The sequence below is a fragment of the Pseudopipra pipra genome, chromosome 3 (genome assembly GCF_036250125.1).
Source record: "Pseudopipra pipra isolate bDixPip1 chromosome 3, bDixPip1.hap1, whole genome shotgun sequence".
NCBI lineage: Eukaryota > Metazoa > Chordata > Aves > Passeriformes > Pipridae > Pseudopipra > Pseudopipra pipra.
In genome coordinates, this window is record NC_087551.1 from 41087520 (window position 1) to 41110474 (window position 22955).

Consider the following 22955-nt stretch of genomic DNA (forward strand, 5'->3'; position numbering starts at 1 on the left):
AGCTTTAGTTATGATATATGGCATACTGTGAGAGCATTTTATTCCTACATTGAAAAAAAAAAAAAGCAAGAATATGATGTGTTTTATGGGAACACTCCCAAAAAGTTATATGCCAAAAATATGCAAATATATCTAAGAGGCCTGAGGGCATAGGATGGAAAGTATAAGACGTTAAGGTATTTCTCGACCTCTGACTGTAAAAGTTGAGTTGCTTGGTCAAAGTGAGGGGATAGAGGGAGAGTCTGGCAAACTGTAAAATGGGATTAATAAATCCAGTATGCTAACAAAGTATGGAGCTACTTAGAAGGATGGCTGTCAAGCACATGGGAATAAGGGAAAACTATTGAAGTGAGTACATAAAAAGGCTTCTGCTTTCCTTTTGCTAGAGGGAGATGCCCTTCTAATAAAGGTGAAACAGGTTCAGTGTGGTAGGGAATGCATTAGGCTAGGTACGCACTAAACTTATAGTTCTCAAACTGGGGGGTTCATGGAAAGGCAATCTTGAACAGCTGAATCTATGTTTTAAAAACAATTTTTCACTACTAGTAAATATTTCTGGAAAGCATGCATTTATTTGCTTTTGCTGCCAGCAGCTGCTCATGCTCTAGAGCAGGGCAGTCAGTGTTTAGACTTGTAGCCAGCGTTTGCAGATGCCTTTCACTCCCACAGTCTGGTGGGGCTTAGCAGCTGCTCCCAGTGGAGAAGTGCTGGTCAACATGGCAGTAGCATCAAAGCAGGGGATTTACTGCTGATAGCTGTGTAGGCATGGTTTGTGTGGTCTCAGATGAAGTTTGTTGGAAAGAAGGGAAGGATAATCACATGTGGGTGGATAGGCCCAAATAGACAGGCATGTCTGAAAAAAAAAGAGATATGTAACAAAATTGAGGAATACTGCTCTCTGATGTCCTATGAGATGGGGTTTACTCCATCTTTTTCCTACTCTACAGGGCTACTCTGAAGCTAAAATTTCAAAAATAAACAGGGTGTAATACATACACTCGATAAATGTAAACAGTTTGTTTAACCCTTTCAGAATGGGGCTCACTACAGAGTGTGATCCACTGGAAAGAACAGGATTGTGCTTTTTATCCTAGCCTAAGTAAGGTGGACGCATCAAAACAGTTTGGCCTCTGAAATCTTTCATTCTTTCAAGTCTGTTGATACTAATGAGGTTCTCAGGCCAAATGATATCCCCTTTTCTGTCATATCTTCACTTTTTCCATTCCTGGCACCCTACCTCTTTGTTCTCCACACGAAAAGCTCATTTACTTGTTTTCTTGCTGGCTCTAGCTGCTGGGGTTCATTTCCTTTCTGTGCATTTTCTTCAAAAGGCTTGAAATGTCACATAGCTATATGTCCTGCTGAGATGCTCTTGTCTTATTAATGTACCAATGGGTGTTTTTTAATGAGAAAACATGAAAGTATCATGAGCCTCCTCTGCACCTCCCCAGACTGATCATGAGAAATTGATGAATTGTGTGAAGTCTGCAAAGACTTGGGAATTCATTTTAAGTCTGTTTGGACAAATATGCACAAATAAGAGTTTGTTCTTTAGGAAATGTTTTGAAATTGGCTTTTCCAAATAGCCTATTTTGACAAGGGCGCAGGGATCTGAGGCTGAACACAACCTGACACAGTATACCCAGAATAATATAAGTAATGAATTCCCCTAACATGATAAAGGCAACTTATGTCACAGGGGCTTGCATTAACTGTTCTCACTGACATTCATCTCAAGTTAGTAATTTGGGTCTCATATATATTCACTGGTAAGAGCCATCAGATGCTCATGGGGTGAGTGCTTACTCTCCACTGCTGATCTCCCAAGGAAGTGATGCAGCACAGACCCAGTGATGGGGACCAGGTTCCTCATCTCAAGGCTGGGCCTGTAACTCTGGTGGTTGTGGTTGTTCCTTGTCTATAGGCTGAGGCAAAAGTCATCACAGTAGTGCTTTTGAAGACCTGGTAGGTGTTTTCTTGTGAATTTGGGAGCCTCCTTTTCAACTCTCCTATTTCAAACTCTTTTCTAAGTTGATGTTTGCTTTGGCTGCACTTTTTGTTCCACAGTGCTCATTGTATAAGAGAGAGGAGAAGGCAAGGTAGCAAAAAGCAAGCACCAACACGGTAGGCAGCTGTTTAATCTCTGCACTGTGTTTTAAACAGATCTGTCTAGTTACACTATGTGAGGCACACCCATTGCTCTTGCTGAAGAAATGGCTTGGTCATTTCCTTAGCAGAGACCTTCTTCTCTTGGTTCTCTCTACCCACCATGCATGGTCTGTGCATGACTTTGAATTAAGGGATTATGGTTGATATCAGTAGGAATCACAGCATTTCTAGAACCAAGTCAAAATACCCAGGAACCACAGATTTCAAAAGCCTCAGCTGTGGGTTAGCAAGAGGGTAGTCCCTATGACAAGGGGTTTTTGTTTGGTTTTCCGAGTGTCTTTGAAAGTATGTCAAGTCCAAGAGGTGATATCACTAAGTATTTGTGTCTACATTACTTTCAGGAGAGACCAAGGCACAGATTCTGGACCTAGGGTGTTCCAGAATGATCACACTGGATTACATGATAAGGTGGGGACATGTCTTAGGCTGCAGCTGGGAGAGTGCCTCTGACTGCTGTGTGCCTTTCCTGAGCAATGTTCCCTGCCAAGATACCTCCTGTCCTACAGTGCAGCATCCTGGTGTCCATGCTGCTCCAGGAACCCCCAATGTATGGTACTGTACAGTTCCAAACCCCCAGCGATGGCAGGGGGGTTGCAACTAGATGATCTTTAAGGTTCATTCCAACCCAAACCTATGGTTCTATGACTCTATGCCATGTGGAACCACTCGGCACAGCCACTGCCCTTGAGGCTGGCTGGATGCACTGTGGGGGTGTGTGAGTGAGGTGTAGCTCTGTGATGGAAGCATGTGACAGGCTGCGCTCTTGGCACAAAGTAGGTCCTATGCTGGGTACCTGAGATTCCTTGGGGTCTGCATTATATTGTCAGCTTTGTAGCTGACAGTAATCTGCCAGTGGGAAAGTAGAATGTATGGGGCAGAGTCCATCCTGTATCAGCTACAGGCAGTTTATGTAAGAAAATGCAAAGAGCCACCCAAGTCAGATGAAAGGTTCACCTATTCCTGTTGCTAGAGATAGCCAAATGGGGAAGCCTAAAGAGGAATATAAGAACAGAGCAAGCCTGTAGTGATCCCTCCACAGAATTCTCCCCCAGGATTCAGAGATTTTTGACTCAGGTACTCCCTTAGGCAATGGTGGTAACTTTGTATTCAGGAATCCTTAACAGATTTTTCATTGGGAATTTTCCAGTTTTGAACATACACACACTTTTACATGTATTCCTGTGCTAGGATGCTTTGCAGCTTAACCACGTATTGTATCATCAAGAATCTCTCACTTGCTTTGAACTTCTTGCCACCTGCTCATTTCATTTAATGCCCACAGTGGGAATTATGCTTTGAGACCAGAAGATCCCTTGCCAGTGTGTAATGCATACTGAAATGTGTGCTGCATGGGCAAATGGGAGGCATAAACCAGAGATTCCTCTGGTCTGGCCTTTGTGAAGGCACATCACACTACCACTAAAACTGCAGAAAGAGTTTCCAAAGAGTGACTCACTTTGTACTATCATGTACAAAAATTTTAATCCTGATGTCTTGTGTGGAGCCTAGGGGAGCAGGTGTGGGAAAGGAATGATGAAGAAGTTTCAGGTGAGACCTTGTCTTGATACATGCAGTAAATATTGTAACCTAAAATCCTTTTATAGTTAGGTCAAAAGTTCAGAAGAAAATAAAGCATTAGAGGAAAAGTACAGCAGGGACTTCCCTTACAAAAATATGTATAAAATGTGAAACTGTCCTTGAAAATAAGAACAGTAAGATGTAATGGAGTGCAAGACTGGATAGATAAGTTATTGATGGCAACAGATCTTTAAATTACATACAGCAGCAGGGAACACTCAGTGTTAAAAGATAACACATACATATCCGCATATTGACACGTGTTCTTTTTTTAAATCTGGCCTCCTATGTTGGTATTTTCATTGGCAGCAGGAAAATAAATTTTGAGTAATCTCTGATTTTCATTCCAGATAGCATCTTCCTTTTTCCAGCTGCCAGTAGTTACAAGGATGTCATGCAAGAGTCGTAGCTTACTGGTATGAACTGGTCCCTTGGCCTTGCAAATCTTATAGTCCTGACTCCTGTTCTGATGAGCTGTACTGTTTCCTTCATGGGTTCTGTACCATTACTTTTAAGGGGATTACCTGCATGAGCAAGACTTATGGAACTGAGATCATTATGAGGAAAACCGTGAATCGTGTGTGCTCAAATGAAATGTTTGTGCTATAAAAGCATATCATTAATTCCTTCTGTATCATACTTATGTGTATGTGTGTGTGTCTAAACCTTATTGTCATCACAAAATCAAAGGGAAACCACTCAGGAGTTTCAGTGGTCATAGTAGTATGCAAGCAAATGTAGAAACACCCATTTTGAGATATTTTACCCATCACTTTTCTTGAATGTCATCACTGCCAGCAGGAGTTTGAACCAGACAGTTGTTACTAAACCAAACCAAAAAACCTTTTCTCAGACTGTAAATATGGGATCAGAAGAGACTCTGAAAGCTTCTTGAATCCACTCCCCTTAACTATTCTGAGTAGGTGGTTTTCTAATCTCTTCTTAAAAACCACTGATGGAGACTCCACATTCTCCACAGTTTTCGAGTGCTAAACTAACCTTCCCGCTACAAAGCTTTCATTATGTCAAATTTGCATCTCCCTTGTGCAGTCGAAGCCATTAATTCTGTTCTACTGCAACAGGCATTGAGAAGAGTCAGTTCCCTGCTTTGCAGTAGCATTTTATGTACATGAAGCTTAGAGTTGCCCCTCTGCCTTCTCTTTTCCAGATTAAATCTCTCCCCTCCCTTTGATCATAACCTGCTGCACACTTTCTCTAGATCTCTTCCTTGAAGTGGACTACCAAAATTGGATGCAATAATTCAGACCTTGCCTTACCAGCATTTCATGGAGCAGAAGTTTTAGAAATTTCTTTCAATCTGTTTATATAGCTCAGTACGACATTTAGCTTCATCCATCTAAGGATAACCTAGGGCTTTTTTGTCACAGAGTAGAGCTGTAATAGGAATGGCAAACCTGTGGTTGCTGAGTCACGTGCAGTTTGTAAGTGGATCACATATCACTTCCCTGTATTGGGCTGTATAGGGTACCTGGAAGGATTCCCTGTGACTGGAGCCACAGAAGTGGCTCAGACACTACAATTTGTTCCTCAGACTGAAATGTGGAAGATTTATTTTCAATATGGATTGAATCCTATAGTTCTCCTTAAGAACTGAGCTTGAAGAAACTGAGATGAATCCTATCAATTGATGGCTGCCAAGTAATCACCCAAGCTACCATTGTAAGACAGGGCAATGTTTTTTCTGACCATCCCAGCTACAAAGAGTAAAATCCAGCCAAACACTCCTCATTTGTAGTACTTGTATTTAACTACAAAGGCAGCACTGTCAAGCCAGAAATTTTCTAAGCTGAAGATATCCAAAGGGACAATTTTTGCTGACTGAAGTCCATTGGGTCCTCAAATGTGTGAGTGATGCGATGGAGAAACAGGACTGCTGAGCAAAGAATCCTTGGGATCCACTTCTGTGATGCATCACACTGCAAATATAAAACACTGTCTAGGGGCAGTCTTAGATATGAAGTACTGAGCTGGTGTGTTAACAACCAGCACCAAAGTGCTGCACAGCTCTGTAAGAAACCTGGGAGGACTGTTTGTCTTCCCAAGTACAGACATGCATTTACAGCTGTACACAAGCTCTTCTCTATTAGTACAACCTATGAATGAATAAACACTGATAAGAGATGCTTAAATATTGTGCCTGAACTATGTTTTGACAGCTGTCGCTTGTACTGTCTCCCCCTAGGTCTATCTTTTAATTACATCAGGTTAACACAATGTTTCATCTGTCACCCTTGGCAGACAGCAGAAAGGAACAAACTCATCCATGGGATAAACAGGTTTAGCCTTTCTTGCTGCCATGACACAGTGCTTGCTGCTCTCTTCGTGAATCACTCATTACCCATAGTCAGTTATCACAGTCAGAAAAAGAAATGTCCTGTCTAAGGGTTGAGCAGTCGTTCAGGGAATCGGTGTGTGCTTTACATGACATCATGGTCCAGCAGCTAAAGCATTTTTAGCTGAATCTGCATCATGTGGTATAATTCTAAATCCCAAGGCACAACTCTATTTTCATCACTTAAAGGGGTCTGAGAATTGACTGGAGAATGAAAAGAAACAGTTTTAGCTCTTGAGCAATTACTTAATCTATGTACGCATCTTTCCATAGTCATTGAAATTTTGCTGCAAATTGGAATTGCTCAAATATTCCCAGAGAATAAAATGGAGAGCCTTCAAGGTTAGCGTTCCTTCTGTGTGCAGATTGCTAAATGCAGGATGTAATTAGTTACCTTTAATGGCATGTGTATGGAGGCAGGGTCAGTCTCCTGGGGAAGCAATTCCAAATCCCACATCTTCGGTGGGTTCTGCAGTGCTGCTGGCATCTCGCATGTGAATAACAAGTCTTGGAAATACTCTTTGCAAGTGGGTTGGTTGCTGGAGAACAAAGACTGAAATCAGTTCAAAGAAAAATATCCTCTAACAGCTTGGAATATAATATATTTTTAAAATGACCCTGGAAAATGAATTTCCTTTTGGAAAATTTGTTACTGGGAAGATCTCTGAATAGACTCTTTGCTGGCTGCTGCAGAACTGTGTTAAGATGGAGCAAAATACAGTATGGTACAATAAATGTTATAGTCTGCATGTAGAAGCTCAGAGTATTGCAGGGTTTTCCAAATACAAGACTTATAAATTTAAGGAAGACTGGCTAGATTATTCTCTATTTTCTAACATGCACTCATGCACTAACAGAGATTAATGTGCACACTTGGTAGTTTCTTTCAGATGCATCATTAAGTTAAAATAATGACATTCATGATAGTGATAATTCATTGGAGCTGAAAATTTATTATCCTTTTGATCCAGATTTTATATTACCTTTGTCTCTTTCCAGATGCAGAAAAGGGAGAGGAAGGCAAACACCTCCCATTTTGTTTGTGTTTTTTTAAAGAAAAAGAAGAAGCAGTTCCACTTCCGTGCATTCCTTCCAGCTCCAGCCACCTCTGCAAAGGCCCCTACAGTGGAGATACATCTGTCTGGCTGTCAGCCCCCTTTCATGGCCAGCTGGCTAGTGATGTCCACACACAGGGCAGACCACACATAGGGGTTGATGTCAAACAGGGCAGTTGCAAAGGACTGTCACTACTGTGTGTTGGCACAAAAGTCTGTGTCTCCTATTTCTGTCACACAAAGCTTAATCCTTTTCTCGTTTGTATGCTAGCACTCCATCCTTTCCTTTAGAGATAGTTCAGACATTACTAAGATAGCAGATGAAACACAGGTAGCTTTTCTCAGAGAAGTAATGACTCTTGTGTTCATGTCTTATCTGGCAGATTCTCTTTTCTTTTTTTTTTTTTTTTTAAATTGTTTCAGTAGCAGATAGCTTCCCCCATTCACCATCCCTGCCATGACAGACCTCATGTTTCCATTCTGGACTGTAATCACTCACACAGTGAGGGAGGAAACTGTAGATGACTGAGCATTCTTTATTCAGTGGAAAATGCTGGAAGGGGCTGTCTGCGGGTCAGATGGGTGACTTGGAATGAATCACAGAGGAGAGAGTGAACAGTTAGTTTGGGGTCATCTTTATTCTACCTCCCTTGTCTCTTTTCTTTAGTTTTCCAGTCTTACTGAAGTTAGATCTTTCAAGATCTTTCCTGAGAGCAAAATGAGGCAAAGAAAGCATATCTCTCTCATTTTTTTCCTAGTTGCCAGCCAAAAGGTAGTCAGACTTCAGCACTTGTGGAACCGTGAGGAGTCCTCTCTGCTTCTGTGCTAGTGCCTGCTCATCTTGGTGAAATGCCTCCTACATTTCTACCTTTGTAGAAAGGAGAAGCTATCTGAAATTCTCTGCAAACTGACATAAACCCAAAGCATCTTCCTGGAGAGGGAAGAGGTTTGTGATAGCGGGAGAGTTATGGAGCTGACTCATGCTGCAAATCTGAGACTTCCCTGCAGCAACTAATGATAAGCTGGGGTACACAGTGTGCACTGCGGCTGCTCAGGAGACTTCAGCTTCACCTCCCCATAGCCATGGAGCCTGGCACAGGCTCTTCTTGGCTCAAGGGCACTGTTCCAGCCAGTAGTGCTTTGGCAGTCCATCGTGGCAGTGTCACTGTCTTGCTGTTGCTCACTATCCCAAGAAGTGGTAAGTCCTGCCCTTAACAATCCTCTCTGCCGGAGCTGCTTTGCTGGTGCTCTGTGCTGTAATGGGCAATTGCAGCTGCACTGAGGTGCTGCTAACATTGCTGCAAGAAGCATTAACTTGGACTGAAACATGTGCTGGTTGTTAAGGGTTATGCCTTTTCCAGGGACTGCTGGCTGGCTCCTCTGAACAGATATCAAACTGCAGTGTAAATATGGAAGAAATTCTGCAAACTCACCAGGAATATGGGGCAAAGCTCTCTCCCATCTCATCTGTGCTTTTGTCTTATCTTTTTTTCCAGTTTGCAGAGCCCTTTGCTCCTTTTCTTGCTGTGTAGTAGATAGGAACATTTGGCTTTTTGCAATCAAAGCAGCTAAGGGGGTCTCAGTGGGATTATTTTTACATGTAAGCATTGCACAAGTCCAGCTCCAGGAAAAGAGGCCAATATTTTCTTTAACACATGCTGGTATAAAATAGGAACAACTCTTCTAAAAACTTAGAGATTGAGATGGCCTTGAATTAGATCCAAGGACCTCAGATTAATTACAAAACTAAATCACAATGAATGTTCTTTTATAGTTCTTTGACACAATGGTCCCTGGACTAAGTGAACCTGGATGTCAAATATATAGATAAGGATGATCTATACTGAAGCAGAATAAAGGGCACATTTATATTACTGAATTAAGGGTCTATCCTTTGCTGGATTCTGCTGTTACTTTACTGTATTTGAACAAATCGGAGAGCAAAATCAGGTCTCTGCTACTGAGGAGAGAAGGTTGCATGGCATATGCAGCTTGTTTCACTCAGTCTTGCTCCTTTGCCAGAAATTCATCTCTTCTCTCCCAAAAATGGTGCTGTAATGTTTCTTGCACTGCAGAAACTTACAGCACATGCCACAAAGGTCATCTATCCTCCTGCTTTTTTAAAGGCTATCAGGATAGAGTCTCTATTAACACTGTAAGTTTTAAGTTGCAGAGTAAGAACCCGAATAAATTGTAAAGAACTCCCATTGCCTTTCACAAAGAGATGAACAGTCCTTTCATGCTTTACGTAACTGCAGCATGCCTTGGAAACAAGGTTACATCTATTTCAGTCATTATGACTGAGACAGCTCAGGCAGCACTAACTGCAGGCAGATTTCCAAGCAGAGAAAAGAGTTGGGGCCTGCAGCATTTTGGGAAAGACAGTATTTGGGAACGAGAGGAGCCCCAGGTCCTACACTTGCCAGGAGCCACACATTCATACAGACACCCAGTACTACTTGTAGGTTGATTGGCACTGTCACCCGCCTGAGAGGAAGCATCTCCTGCTGGCTTCCTACCAGCATGCAGAGTCTCTAATTTAGGAAAGCAAAGTACAGTCTTGCATGCCAGTCCTGAAAAGCTACCAGTGCTGATGTGGAAACAAGGACGGGCAAATCTGTAAAGCTCTAGCCAAGAATAAAAGCACACTTGCTTCTGAATGGAAGCAATTGCAGTGCATAGTGACATGGAGGGACTTTGTTCAGCCTGGAGGAAACTCATGGAGATCTGATTGCTCCCTGCAGTTAGGAGGGCTGAGGAGTTGGAGCCAGGCTCTTACCGGAGGTGCACAGTGACAGGCATGCAGTGGCACCAGTCACACACTGCAATGAGAAACACCAGCTCGGTACAGCTGATAAAAATGTCACAGCCAGAGGGATGCAGCATGGGAACATATTTTCTAGGGAAGGTGAAGGGTCTCCATCCTTGGAGGTACACAAAGTTTGACTGGACAAGGCCCTGAGCAATCACTTTGAAGGTGTCCCTGCAGGGAGTGGAATGTTGAATGAGACAAGCTCCATACCCACCCCAATTTTTCTTTGATTCCAGGTTGTTACTTATGTTGTTTCCAACTAAAGTGACAATGAAAAGTCATTGCACTCTGTTTCCCTCTGCTTCCTTACTTTCATATTGGAAATAGTATTTTACTTCCACGAAACTTGTGTCCTTCATTTTTATTGCCTTTTTTAGTTCCAGAGTGAGCTTGAAGGTATACAAGTCATAAAGAAAATACCAGTCTTTAGGAAGGCAAATACTAGAAAAAACATGGCAGGCCAGTAGTCCAAATATAACTAATGTAACACTTTAAATAAAAAAGGTTTCTTGATGAGAGGGATTGAAATTATAAAGTGAATTGAAATGTCAGTTTCTCCCTTCTAGGTGCCCAGAAATAACTCCTTTTTCATCTAAGTAAGCACCATTAAGAGGAGCAAGAATAATGCCATCTGGTTATTCCCAATCATGTCCACACAAGCATTTGCTTGAAATGATACAGAATTGGCCCAGTCTTGACTTATACAGAGCTTGTGGGCATTTGCAACATGAAGCTGAATTTAAACAATTATAATAGCCATGCAGGTGGAAGGCAGTATAGGATATGACATCCTGGTTACAGACATTGAGAGATAGTTCAATTTCCTAAAATGTCAGTGATGTCAAAAAATTCTTCTATATAGCTACAACCACCTCTTTTCCCCTTAGACCTTTTGCCCTTAGAAAAGGCAAAGCTTTTCCAGTAGTAGTTCTGGAAACATTCCATTACCCTTCCTGCAGGCAAAGTTTTCTCCATGTATGGATACATGAGAATGGTCAAATAATGAATGAGCTGATTGGCTGAACATCTGCAGGTGCTCTATAATGACAACAATTAAGCTATTCTGAAGCTATTACCATATTAAATTAACTTACTGCACTGCTATTAATTAGAATTCGTGTTCTAGAAAGGAAACAGAGCAGCAATTACATTGTTATTTAATGAGCTGTAAAAGTAAAATATAAAAATGGGAAGTTTCCTCATGTAATTTAAGGCTGGAAGATGGTGGGTCAAACTGTTCCCCAGTGTAACTCTAGCCACTTCTGTACTTTTGCAACATGAATGATTATATACGTTACCTTTTGTCTTGAAATAATAATTATTTGCATCTGATAATTAAAGCTCTTCATCAGTTGTGCCAAAAACTAGATATTAGGCAAAGTTCAACTGTTCTCACTGTGAAGTCTGAAATTTGAGATGGTTTTGGGAAAAGACTCAGTAAGGTTTGTGACTGAAGTTGTCAGTTGATTGCAGCCATGCATATTTTACAGACAAGATTTAGCAGTGATTACTTTCTTGCATAGCATTTTAAGGCTCTTCTTTTACTTATTTTCTAGCCCTCCACACCTTGTTAGAAGTAAATATAAGTGCTTTTGAGTTGTTATTTGCTGTTGAAATTCTCAAATTCTGTGACGTAGTGATTTCTTCAAGGTATGTCCTTGAAAACTGAAACAGATGTGTCCTGCCTAGCTCTCTGAGGAGTTATAACATCAGGACCTGTCTGTCCTTGGGCACAGAAGCCTTTGCAGCTGTGTGTTTCATGAAGCAGGGGAGTTATTTCCCGCAGTGTGCTCAATATGGACCATGCTTGGAGCCCTTAAACAGAACTGTTAGGGTGGGCTTAATATGCCTGGCAGTCAGTCCAGTCAGGAATGCCTGAAATAGCCCTTGCTGATTATTTCGTAATAATGGACAAGTGGAACTCTGGATTCCATCCAGTTATCAATCACAGCACTGTGAAACAAAGTAAAGAGCCTTAACTGAAGCAACTGGAACACAGTGCAGACAGCACTATGTGTTGCTATCTGCAACAGCAATAGGAACTGGGCTAGACAGGTCCTATTGATGAGCTACCTTCCAGTACACGCCAAGCCAACAGAGCAACCCACAAGTGTTGCTTTTGGCCTGAAAGAGCTCTGAGCCACAGCTTCTTCCAGCCCTCCTTGCTGATGGACTGAGCTGTAGTGTTACAAAAGGGATGGTTGTGATGCACATTACACTTCTATAATATGTGGCCCTAGATCCTGATTGCTTGTCCATACATTTCCTATTGCATGCTTTTTATGAAAAAAGCACAGCCATGGCCCTGGCCCCGAGCATTTTACAAAAAATTTTCTGGATGAGAAGCTACTATACATACCCTGGGATCTTCCTTAACAATGCCTATTTTCAGACTGATTTTCTTCCCCTGGTGAGAGAGGAGAATCTGTGGGATTTTAATGATTCATTTTATTGAGGGACCTGAATGTTTATTGTTGTTTTAACTATAAAAATGTACAGAGGCTGGAATCTATCCAGAGAAAAGAAAGCAATTTCTTTTATTTCCTTACACTGCGTGGTGCAGTTGCAGGCGAATATTTCCATCTTTATTACAATAAGCATTTTCCTAAGCAAGAGCGGGGCACAGAAGTCTGCAAGTTTGAAATAAAACAGTATGACAATCAAAAGCTGGAGATGAACGTTGAGATGTCTTTTCTTATTTGATGTCGGTTCTTGGCTTTCTAATCGTCTCTCTACCTATGCAATAATAGTCAAAGCTGTTAAAAAGAATATCTGAGCAACTCAGAACTTCTTGGTTGTAGTCTCCTTTATCGCTTTTCCAAGGATTGATGCAAGGACTCGGTGTATTTATTTTTAATTTCAGTAAGTTATTGCGTGTATGTCTACGTGCTTATGCGAAACTACAGATATAACTGACATGCCCCATAAGAAATCCCAGGAAGGCAATTTCTGTTTAAATATCAAACATTTTTTAGCCTCAAGTGTTTTAAATCAGGCTTGATCCCTTTTGCCTCTTAACCAGACTGCAGTACCCCATAATTTTAGAAAGAGTTTCATATATGTGAGCAGGGAAACATAGTCTTGACAGCCTGTCCTAGTTGTCCTTCTAAACTTTTGAGGCAAGCTTTCAAGACTGCTTTCAGAGCAGGCGTAATGTAAGAAAAGAATTCAGGAGGCCCATGATTTATGTCTCTCTTCTTGAATATATATAAAAAAGGATGATGGAGTGTTGCAAAAACAGATTAATGGATTGTACCTGGAGCTTTGTGATAGCATTATAAACATTCTGATATGACCTTTTGCTTAGTTTCTGTTGCAACTTTTCCTGTAGACACTATTGCAGCAGAATAGTGAGATAGAAATTCCTTAGTGAGGCTCTCATATGTGGCTCAGTTTCCAAAACAAATTGTGTTCTATATTAGTATTATTTTAATTGTTATTTCATTAACAATTGCAATGTGCTTGAACAACTTTTCCTTTTAGTATGGATGGTAGAGGCTCAGAATATAAAATTGCTTATCTCACTTTGGAGGCTATTTGTCCAAATAGCCATATTTTGGGATGTGTATTAATAACTGAATCTGACCTAAATTTGTTCCTTGAAAATTTGGCACTAACTACTGTGTCCCTAATTACAGGAAGCTCCTTGTGTTAGGGTGCTAAAGTTTACTGGGGAAAAGCTGTCTCAGGATCCACCATTTGTTGTGCGGATTTTCACAGGATGCAGACAAAAATTCCAAAGTTCTGCATAACACATTGGTGTCACCGTAAAATCTGCAGCAGACTCTCTGTGTATGCACCTTGCCTTGGCAGGTTTGTAAATTCAGGAATTCAGAGGGTGATATTTTCCCCAGAAGCTTAACATTATGTCCTGGGGGTCTGTCCATCTCAACAAAGCCATACTTTTTCCTCTTAAATGCTGCTTTTGATGATTAAACAGAGCCATCAATCAACGAGAAACAAAAAAACCTTCAAATAATTTTTCCCTACCACACAAATGAGGATTTAGTGTAAGGATCTGAGCCCACACAGAATTATGGGTACTAATTTTAGATAGTCACCTTTTTGAAGCTCATCCTAACCTAATTAAGTGTCTGCTTTACCCTTAGGGTTGGCACTTTTACTGGATGAGATAACAGCTGCATCTCTGTGAGAAGCCTTGTGAAGGGCAAAATATTTGTTAGTGGTTGCTATTTTCAGCCTTGCCAGAATAAACAAAGAGTTAGGCACCTGCAGTCGTTTCTTTTGAAAAGTCAGCACAATGTGTACATACTCTGGGGTCAGCAGAGGAAGGCACAGGGAGGATGGGCAGGCTCACCCATGAGGCTTTAGGGAGATGCTGCTGGAGGGAGTGATGGGGCTCTTCAGCTTGGAGACATATGGGACTGTTAGGTGATTAATAACACTCTTCTAGCAAGGCTGAGGAATACACAGAGGAACAGAATGCTTTGAAATCATTAATGCATCTTGGGACAACCCATTGTGAGATTCACATTGCCTATAAACAAGAGAGCTAGCACAAACAAACTGGGGGAGTTCAGTCAGAGGCGAAGGTAGAAGAAAATAGCAGAATTTTTTTTTCTTGCTACTTTTTATTTTTTTTAATAATTAACCACAGCTACATTTCAGAACATACAATTTTAGACCCTGATTGTCTAAACAATATATCTTAATCTCAAAAACAATTAGGCATTGGGCTTAGCGTGCCTCAGAGGGTTACATAAACTAGATCCAGGATAACTCCTTACTCAAGAAAAACATTCCTGACTGTGTGGGAGAGCAGATGGCATTTAAGTAAACTGTATTTGCAGGAAACCCCCTGGTACCATGAGATAGCAAATGGTACTGTCACTGCTGTTCCCCTGCTTGGGTTTGTGGGAAGCTATGAAAAAAGAGTATGCCAAATGCTGTGGTGATGAAGCTGAGAGGGTCAATCTGCAGACAGGTTATTACATGGGTCAGCACTGTGGTACATTGACAAGTGCCTGTGGCTGGTGTGCCACATCATACCCTATCTTGGGTGACAGAGGAGGAGTGAAGGGGAATTTGTGTGCTGGCTCCATTCTCCAGAGTAGGCAAAGAAAGACTAGGAGTAAATGCAGCCACAGGTAGGTTTGGATGGGGAAGAAGGATCTTCAGCTGCTCCCCATCACATGGCTGAGGGCATCTAATGCTAGAGAGAGCTGTGTGGATGGGGCTAAAGACCTGAGACCCCTTAGACATTCTCATCTTGAAAGGCAGTAGGAAGACTACACCAAAGTGTAGGCTCTGAATTTGACACCAGATGTCCTGGCAGTGGTAAGATCTATGTTTTATTGGATAAAGGTATTTGGAAGAGTATCATAGCCCTGAAGGCACCCACAAATCTTAATGGCCCTGATAAGCCTTTCCTGGGACCACCCTACCCATGGCCCAGAGCCCCTTTTCAGCCCTTGGGGCCGTCAGTTCCTGCTCCAGTCATGTTGCAATGTTGCTGGTCTCCAGCTCTCCATGACTGTGTTGAGGTCATGGCTTGACTTTATGGTGACAGTCAAAGCCCAGGGAAGAAGTCACTGCTTTGAGTGAAGGCACAATGATGGGTCAGTGGAGTGGAGGGTTAGTGGATGTTTCTGTGGGTCTTGGCTATTTGTTTCCATGTACTGAGGGAACTGAGGGAGAGTTAAGGGAATTATGCTGCTTGATTTGGTTTGGTTTGAAAAGGACTTATTAGTGTTTGGTTTCTGCTTCTCTGCTTACCTGACAACTACATTCTCTATGAAGCTTTTTGTTTTTTCCAGATATAATTTATGAGTTAAGAATGAAACCCTTGTGACTCAGTAACCATGTGGGGCAATTTGCCCAAGGGAGGTTTATCCCATCCACCCTGGTTTTGGTCCCTCATGGTCTAATGCCTTTCCCACAGTAACCCTTCTGCCTTGATTTGCTGAAGGTTACACAAGGATCTGAATTATTTTTCAGACTACTTTTTTTATTATTACTATTGTTACCTGTAGTATTTTTAGAGGATGGATATTTGAGGGTGGAGAATACGCAGATGAAAATGCAGTATTTGATTTTGTTGCCATTTGTGAGAAAGCCTGCAAAAAGTCAGATTTTTCTAGGTCAATAAATGAATATTTATTGTTTGAAAATCTATTGTAAAGAGGAAGAAGCTCAAAACTTGACAGTGATGAATAACTTGTATTGTTTCTGAACTCTGAGGTATCTAAGGGAAAAATAAATGTCTTTTTATAGGAAGAGACTCTCAGGGGGCTAAAAGAAACTGGCAAAACTATATATTCTGCCTATTTGTATAACTAGTGCTGAATAACAGAGAAAAATGAAGACATTTTAAAGGCCTAGTGATCTGTTTTCTCCTTCGGTTAGTCTTGCAACATTTCACAGTCTTTCACAACTTCACAGTAAGTTGGGGCATTATGGGAACATGGGATAGAGGTGCTTGATCACTGAGCCTTCATGTTGCCAGCAGCTATTCTAAAACCAGCACGCTGTCAGTAACTCCAGGTCTTCATTTGCTTGGCTGATCCATATAAATGAGCTCCTCTTGCTTTCAAGAGAGCATGTTCAGTTGAGCTTGTGGAGAAGCAATTGTCCTTTTGGCATGTACATCATTGCCAATGCCAGTGAAGGGGCTTAAGAAAAGAATCAGTGAGTTAGAAAAATAACATTAACTGTGTGCCCATGCCTTTGGCACCTGAGAGATGGACGGGGTGCCATCCTTGATCAGCCAAGACAGCCAAAAAGGATGCTACTAACAGGCTCCCAACCTATCTTTGTGTTCATCCAGCATCCATATGGTGGTCTCAAGCTCCAAAGTTCACCTTAGTGGCACTGGAAATAACGACTGAGTAATGGTTTGTGTAGATTGCTGAGAACAATAACTATCATTTAAAAGAACTTAATTTAAACTTATAATCCTTCTTAGTTGATCTGGGGTAACTTGACCATTAGGTCAGCCTGAAAGTATTTCCAGTGCTATAATCTAGTTGGCCTGATATGATTTCTTTTCCAAAATTGTAACTAAAGTGTATGTTGTAAATCATCCTTTGCTTTTCCCATCTCTCTTTTGGAAGAAGAGCTGTATTTCCACCACAGGCCCTTGGAAAATAAAGGAAGTCAGCAGGATCCGAGAGAATCCCATGTGTGCTTTCCCACAGGATAAAAGGATGGAGCAAGGGTGTCTGGGGTGCAGCTGGCTGAAATTATTACTTTAGCACTGCAGGAATCATCAGCATGTTGTGAGGATGTGTTGTTGGGCCAATGCATCCAGCAGAGGCTGGGAGTACACTGAGGAAGGGCAACTGTACATGTGACCTTTTCTTAGAGTTTTTACTGGACCTTTAGTTACACCCCGTACAGCCACTTTGTGAAGTCCCAGATAAAACAGGTTTTAAAACTTGGCATATCATTATTCCACTAAGTGGTTAGTTCCCAATGGAAAGGTCTTTTCAGCTTATCTTTGAAAGACAGGCTTCATTGTGCTCTAGCTCTGTGATAAATTCTCCAGTTTGTCTTCTGTTGAAGGGAGATCTGTTCCATAATTTACAACTTCTTACAACCTCTTAGCTCTGAGGGCTAACACCTTTAAATGTGGTGCATCCAAAGGAAATTAATCTAAGAATAGCTGACTCGAAAAATATGCTTATTAAATGTATTAGTAAGATGACAGATTCTCCTTGTTGTTGCCAATCTGCAACATTGAGATCTGCACCTCCCTTCCTCCTTGCTTGCACTAAGTAAGGACTTACTCCTGGAATTCAAAGTCGCTTCTGTTGTTAAATCTGATAGGTTCCAGCTAGAACTTGACATCAAATGAATATATCTCCACACTGCAAAAGCATGCAACTCATCTCTTTTTGCCTAAGGGAGAGTAACTCAGAAGGCAAAGCTCTTGCTGTTGCCAAGGAGCGTCCAATCCAAGCACTTGGGAAATCTGACTTAGTAAAGAATTTTTTAATCTTTTGTTTACAAGTTACAAATTCAATTTCTGTAGTAGATTCAAGACTGAATAATGTAACAGGAACTGTATTATAAGCTCTATATCCATGCTTAAAGCAATACTTACTGAAATCCCAAACCACTTGAGCAAATCGGCTTCAGATTTGGCTCATTGTACTTCACTCTTTTGAGAACAGAAACCAAGTTTAGTCAGAAGTTAATTCCTTATCCTGGACCATGGAAAAAAGAGCACATCACAGGAATGTATTCTGTGCTAACACAGCTGCTGTGGAATAGCTTTCTACAGGGAAGGTATTAAAAAAAAACCATATGAAGCTCTTGCATCACATCTAATGAATTATCCATGAATGGTGAAATCAAACTGAATCAGAAAATGCAAAGTACACTTATGGGTAGTACTGTCTTTTTTATTGTGAAACAGGAATGGACAGATATCATAGTGGGGCATATTTAAAATTTAAAATTGCAGTTCTTACTCTGATAGTTCCATGTTTAAGTGTGTATTTAAAGGATACATTTTGGTTGGTTAAAGCACAATTAATTTTAAGTACAGAATTAAAGAACTATCTATTTGACAGATCTTTTTAAAATTTCAGTATGAATACAAGGCTCAGAATGATTTATTAAGCCTGCTAAAGCTGGAGTCATGCATAAGCAATGAAGGAAGGCATGCTGCAGTTCTGTTCTGGCTTTGCAAATTCTGCTGCTGGTTTTGATGTCCATAACTTTTAAAGCTCTATTCCTTTACTGAAATGCAAATGTTAGTCCATCTGTTGTATGCCATATGCTTTTCTTAACAATATTATTGTTTAAATGTTGGATTATTAAAAAAAAACAAACAAAATCTTTTTTTTGAAATACACTCTCCTTGCACTCTGAAGAATCTTCTTTTAGATTTTATAGACTCCACCAGTGTTTGCTGAGACATAAAACTTAATTTCTGCCTTTTATCAACTTGTCTGTCACTCAACTTTATTCATACTGGTGCTTAATACATAGTACTTTTTCAGATAAAAATAAACTGAAAATGTTTTCTTTAAAAATTATTTTCTAGGCATGAAAGTGCTGACTGTGTGGTCAAAATGGATGAATGTAAAACTCAGAAGTTTTGCAAAGCTTCTGTCTTTTGCATGAAGTGTGTGACTCAGTGCAGTCTTGAATCCAAACAGTTTTAAAAATTAAAAAGGAAAGGATGATGCAGCTTTTTATCTGGAGGAAATATAATCTGAGTCCACCTGTGAAAATTCAGAAAATTGTACAGTTTTGAAAACAGAATCCTTAAATGTTGGTAAGAAGGTAAAATGTAATCAAGGGATACAAAAGTGAAAGGAAATAGTGGAGGGAAGTTCAAATCAATGATTAAGTAAATTGGTTCTACTGGGTGGAATGAAGAGGAGTTATGGAGGTTTCAGATCCAAAAAGAGGTGAAGACTGGAGACAGTGGGATCTGGAAGCATGAACATTTTAGTTTCACCTTCTGCTTTATTTCTCAAGTTCATGTGAAGACCTGCAATATTTGCTCTTCCAGCTACATTCATGACTTTCTACCATGAAAGCTGGGATTTGGAGGGGCCCTATCCTTTTGGGAAGAAAGATCACTTGAGATATGCTCTCATAGGGAAAATGGGTTTATACCAATCTCTCCTAGACTGCATACTGGGATCTCCCATAAACTGAAGAGCAAAATGCAGTTTTTGAATGGGGAAAAAAAGGGAGGCGTACTACTCTACCCAGACAGCCACTAGGATCCACGGGCAAGGCTTGTAAGGATTTGGGTCCTTTTCCCTGCCCTTTCTGTATGAACCATGGGATGCCCAGCCTGGCCTTTTGATGTGGTGAGCAGAGAGCAAGCTACTTCCAGGCTAAACCAAAAGTACAGCATTGAGACGGCACTGAGGGACTGGGTAGAGACATGCTCTGAGCTTGTCCAAATTCTCAGTGAGGTGCTTTATACCACTTTGGGAAACCTTTTCTGTTTCCAGGCTGATCTCCAAGGCTACATATCTAACAGTAAATACAACAGGCTGTGTTTACTCCATCTTCCAGCCCAGTGGCAGAGTCGTGATCATTTCAACATCTTCAGATTCTTTTTCTTCTAGACAGGGACAGTCTTATGTGGTCTGCTTTCTGGGAGCTGCCCCCAGCCCATACTGCCCCCAGCCCAAGCCTGCACATGTGGGACAGGGCTGCTGAGTGCAACTAAAGCCAGCTGGTGAGGTGCAAGCTGTTAAATGGCATGGCTGTTCATTCACCAGGGCACAGCTCTGTGCTCTGGCACTGCTTAGTGTATTATTTTTGACATAGTCTAAGTATTATGTCCCCATAAGCATTTGAATTCCTTTCTGAGTTTTCCTGTTAACAGCAAGAGCTGATGCTCTTCCTGACTACACCTGGAAGGAAATTTCTTCCTAAGCACTGATGGTAAGAAATCTGTACCATAAGTCATTTCCAGCCTACACAGAAATGCATTGTCTAATTAGTGGAAATACAACCTCTATTCTCACTCATGTAAATACTTACTTCTCTTTAGAGCTTCTCGAACTGCATGTCTTGTAGCTTTATAATGGTTAAATTATCCTGTTAAGGTGAAGTCGTTCAGGGATTTGAAGGAGTCTGATCATACTGCTATGGCTTAATGCTATCATTATTAAGTGTTCTGATGGGTTTACCTTAACAATGATTAAAGATGAGTAAGGAACATAAAAGGATTTATTTAGTCTCACTTTAAAGCCTTTATTCTGTATTTTTTTCCATTCAACTGCACTTTGACCTATTAGAATTTTGGTTGCTTATAGACATATGCCACTGGGTTATGTTTTATTCCCTTACTCATAATTTGTTTTTCTGGACATAATGTCATTACTACTGATTGAAGCATGTTGCTTGACTGTTTTCCTTTTGAAATCCAAGAGAAAAAATGTTGTAACAAATAATCACGTAAACATTACGTAAGTGCTTGGAAGTTAACAAGGAAATGAGTATTAGCCAGCATGGACTTGTCAAGAACAAATTATATCAGACTAATCTATTTTTTTCTATGACCAGGTAACAGGCAGTTTTGATAGGGGAGAATCAATAGATGTCATGAGCCCTGACATTAGGATGCTCTGACATTCCTGCAGATAAGCTGGAGAAACATGCTCTGGATATGAAATTTCTCATGGTTTTGTGTTCTCAGTGCAGTTCCCCACAGGTCACTGACCAAATGGTGGTAAGCAGTACTGAGGCACTGTAAGGATCTGTTATGACTCTGGGCACACTTAATCTTTTCATTAACAGCTAATTGATAGAAGAGGAAGCATGTGTATTATACTTGCAGATAATTGTAAACAGGGAGAGACTGAAATATGTGTAAGGTAGTGCTTCCTATCTACTAGGTCCTAGGGAAACTTCCACAGAAGTGACAGTGTATAGCTCAGGGTACTGTATCCCAAGGAAGATGGGTACAGCTGTAATTGGAAACAAGAAGAATGACCAGTGGCCTGTGAGGGAAGGCTGAAAGAGCTGTGCTTGCTTGGTCCAGAGAAAAACCAAGAGGAACGGCAAGTACACAGAAAGCTCCCTTAAAAAGGAAGGGAAAAAATTCTTTTTGTCTGTAGTGTATAAGATGGAAAATAATGGACTTAAATCGTATCAGGGGACACCAAGGTTTGACACTGGGAAAAACTTTTAACATTCAGGATAATTAAGCACTGGACATATTGCCTGGGGAAGATGCATAATCTCTTACTGTTGGTGGTTTTTTTTTTAATGAGCTAGACAAAAATCTGTCAGGACTGATATAGTTACAAGTTGATTTTTGCCTTAGGGCAAGGGGATAGGTTAGATGAATTCTTGAGTCTTTCAAGCACTATTGCCTGTAGTTCTGTATGTCACTGCTGATTTCAGCACTTCCATATTCATGTCCAAAAGCTGGCTGAATACATAGGGAGCCTGAGTTTTCACTCTGACCTCTCCCCTGTGCTTTCCTCTAATCCATAAAATGAAGCCCAGAAGGGGTAGATCCAATTATATGTTAGTTTAGAGGCACAAATATTAGGGAGGTAAGAGATAAAGAACAGAAGCTTGGGTGAGAAATGTCCTGCCTTCCCAGTGACATCGTGCCAAGTGTACCAAGTTCAGTCTTGTTATGCTCCCAAATGGCCCATCTCTGATTGCATTAGCACAAAGTATCACCATCTGAGAAGAGCTCACACGCAGAATTCATTGAATTAAAATTTAAGGCAATAAATGAGAGCTTATAATGTATTGGAAACATTATCAGTAGCAAGATTGCCAGCATATTAGTGACTATGATGGATTGACTACTGGGGAATTCATTAAATTTACAAGAGTCTCCCCAAATGAATCCACTGGCTAAAATATTAATTGTTGCCCTTGGGAGCACTTTGGCCATTTAGTTTCCGAGTAGAGCTTACTCTGAGAAAAGGATTATGCTACTGATGTTTGCTTGAATTTAGGAGTGGAGTCAATTTATGTTGGGTTTTTCAACATTGAAAATAGTTTCTCTTTGTACAAAGCTTGCTGCCTTACTAATCATAGGGCCTGTGAGAAATAATTTTATGAGTGAAAAATATATTACTTAACACAACGTGCCCCAAAAGTATAAAGAATAACCAATATTATATTCATGCAATGACGCTCAATCTAAAGGCTGTGATTGTTTGGTTGTGTGGAAGATGGCAGTGATTTCTGTCTGTGCAGTCACTTCTGCTAAAAGAGGAGAATTGCTGAAGTTTTAAAAACGAATGCAGAGAAATTCTCTACTTTCCATCTTAAGCTGATGGATACTTTAAGGTTGCAAAATCAAGTGTATCTGCATATTGTGAATGTGCACTGAAGAAATTCTCCAAAGACTGAGACTGTAACTCTCTTCAATAGAGTGGATCTGTGGAATTGTTCTTGGATTAACTCAAAGTGCAAAGGGTCACAATCTGGATTTAATTTTCTTATTTGTAAATTCTGATTCTGTTTTAGACAACTGGAGATGGTTGAAGCAGACCAGATCTTCTCCAGGTGCTTGTGATTG

General features: G+C 40.7%; 1 protein-coding gene and 1 long non-coding RNA gene across 2 annotated transcripts in view; one reads left to right on the forward strand and one right to left on the reverse strand.

Moving 5' to 3' along the window:
* LOC135411363 (uncharacterized) overlaps positions 1-13423 on the forward strand; it is a 34361-nt gene extending 20938 nt beyond the window's left edge. The window contains exon 3 of the long non-coding RNA XR_010429112.1: positions 7100-13423. This is a non-coding gene — a long non-coding RNA (uncharacterized LOC135411363). The remainder of the gene's footprint in view (positions 1-7099) is intronic.
* The window catches only part of MAP10 (microtubule associated protein 10), a 28515-nt gene continuing 12074 nt past the window's right edge, over positions 6515-22955 (reverse strand). The window contains exons 2-3 of the mRNA XM_064648819.1: positions 18033-18089; positions 6515-6639 (exon numbers count right to left, since the gene is read on the reverse strand). The gene's annotated coding sequence lies outside the window, so the exon portion shown is untranslated. The remainder of the gene's footprint in view (positions 6640-18032; positions 18090-22955) is intronic.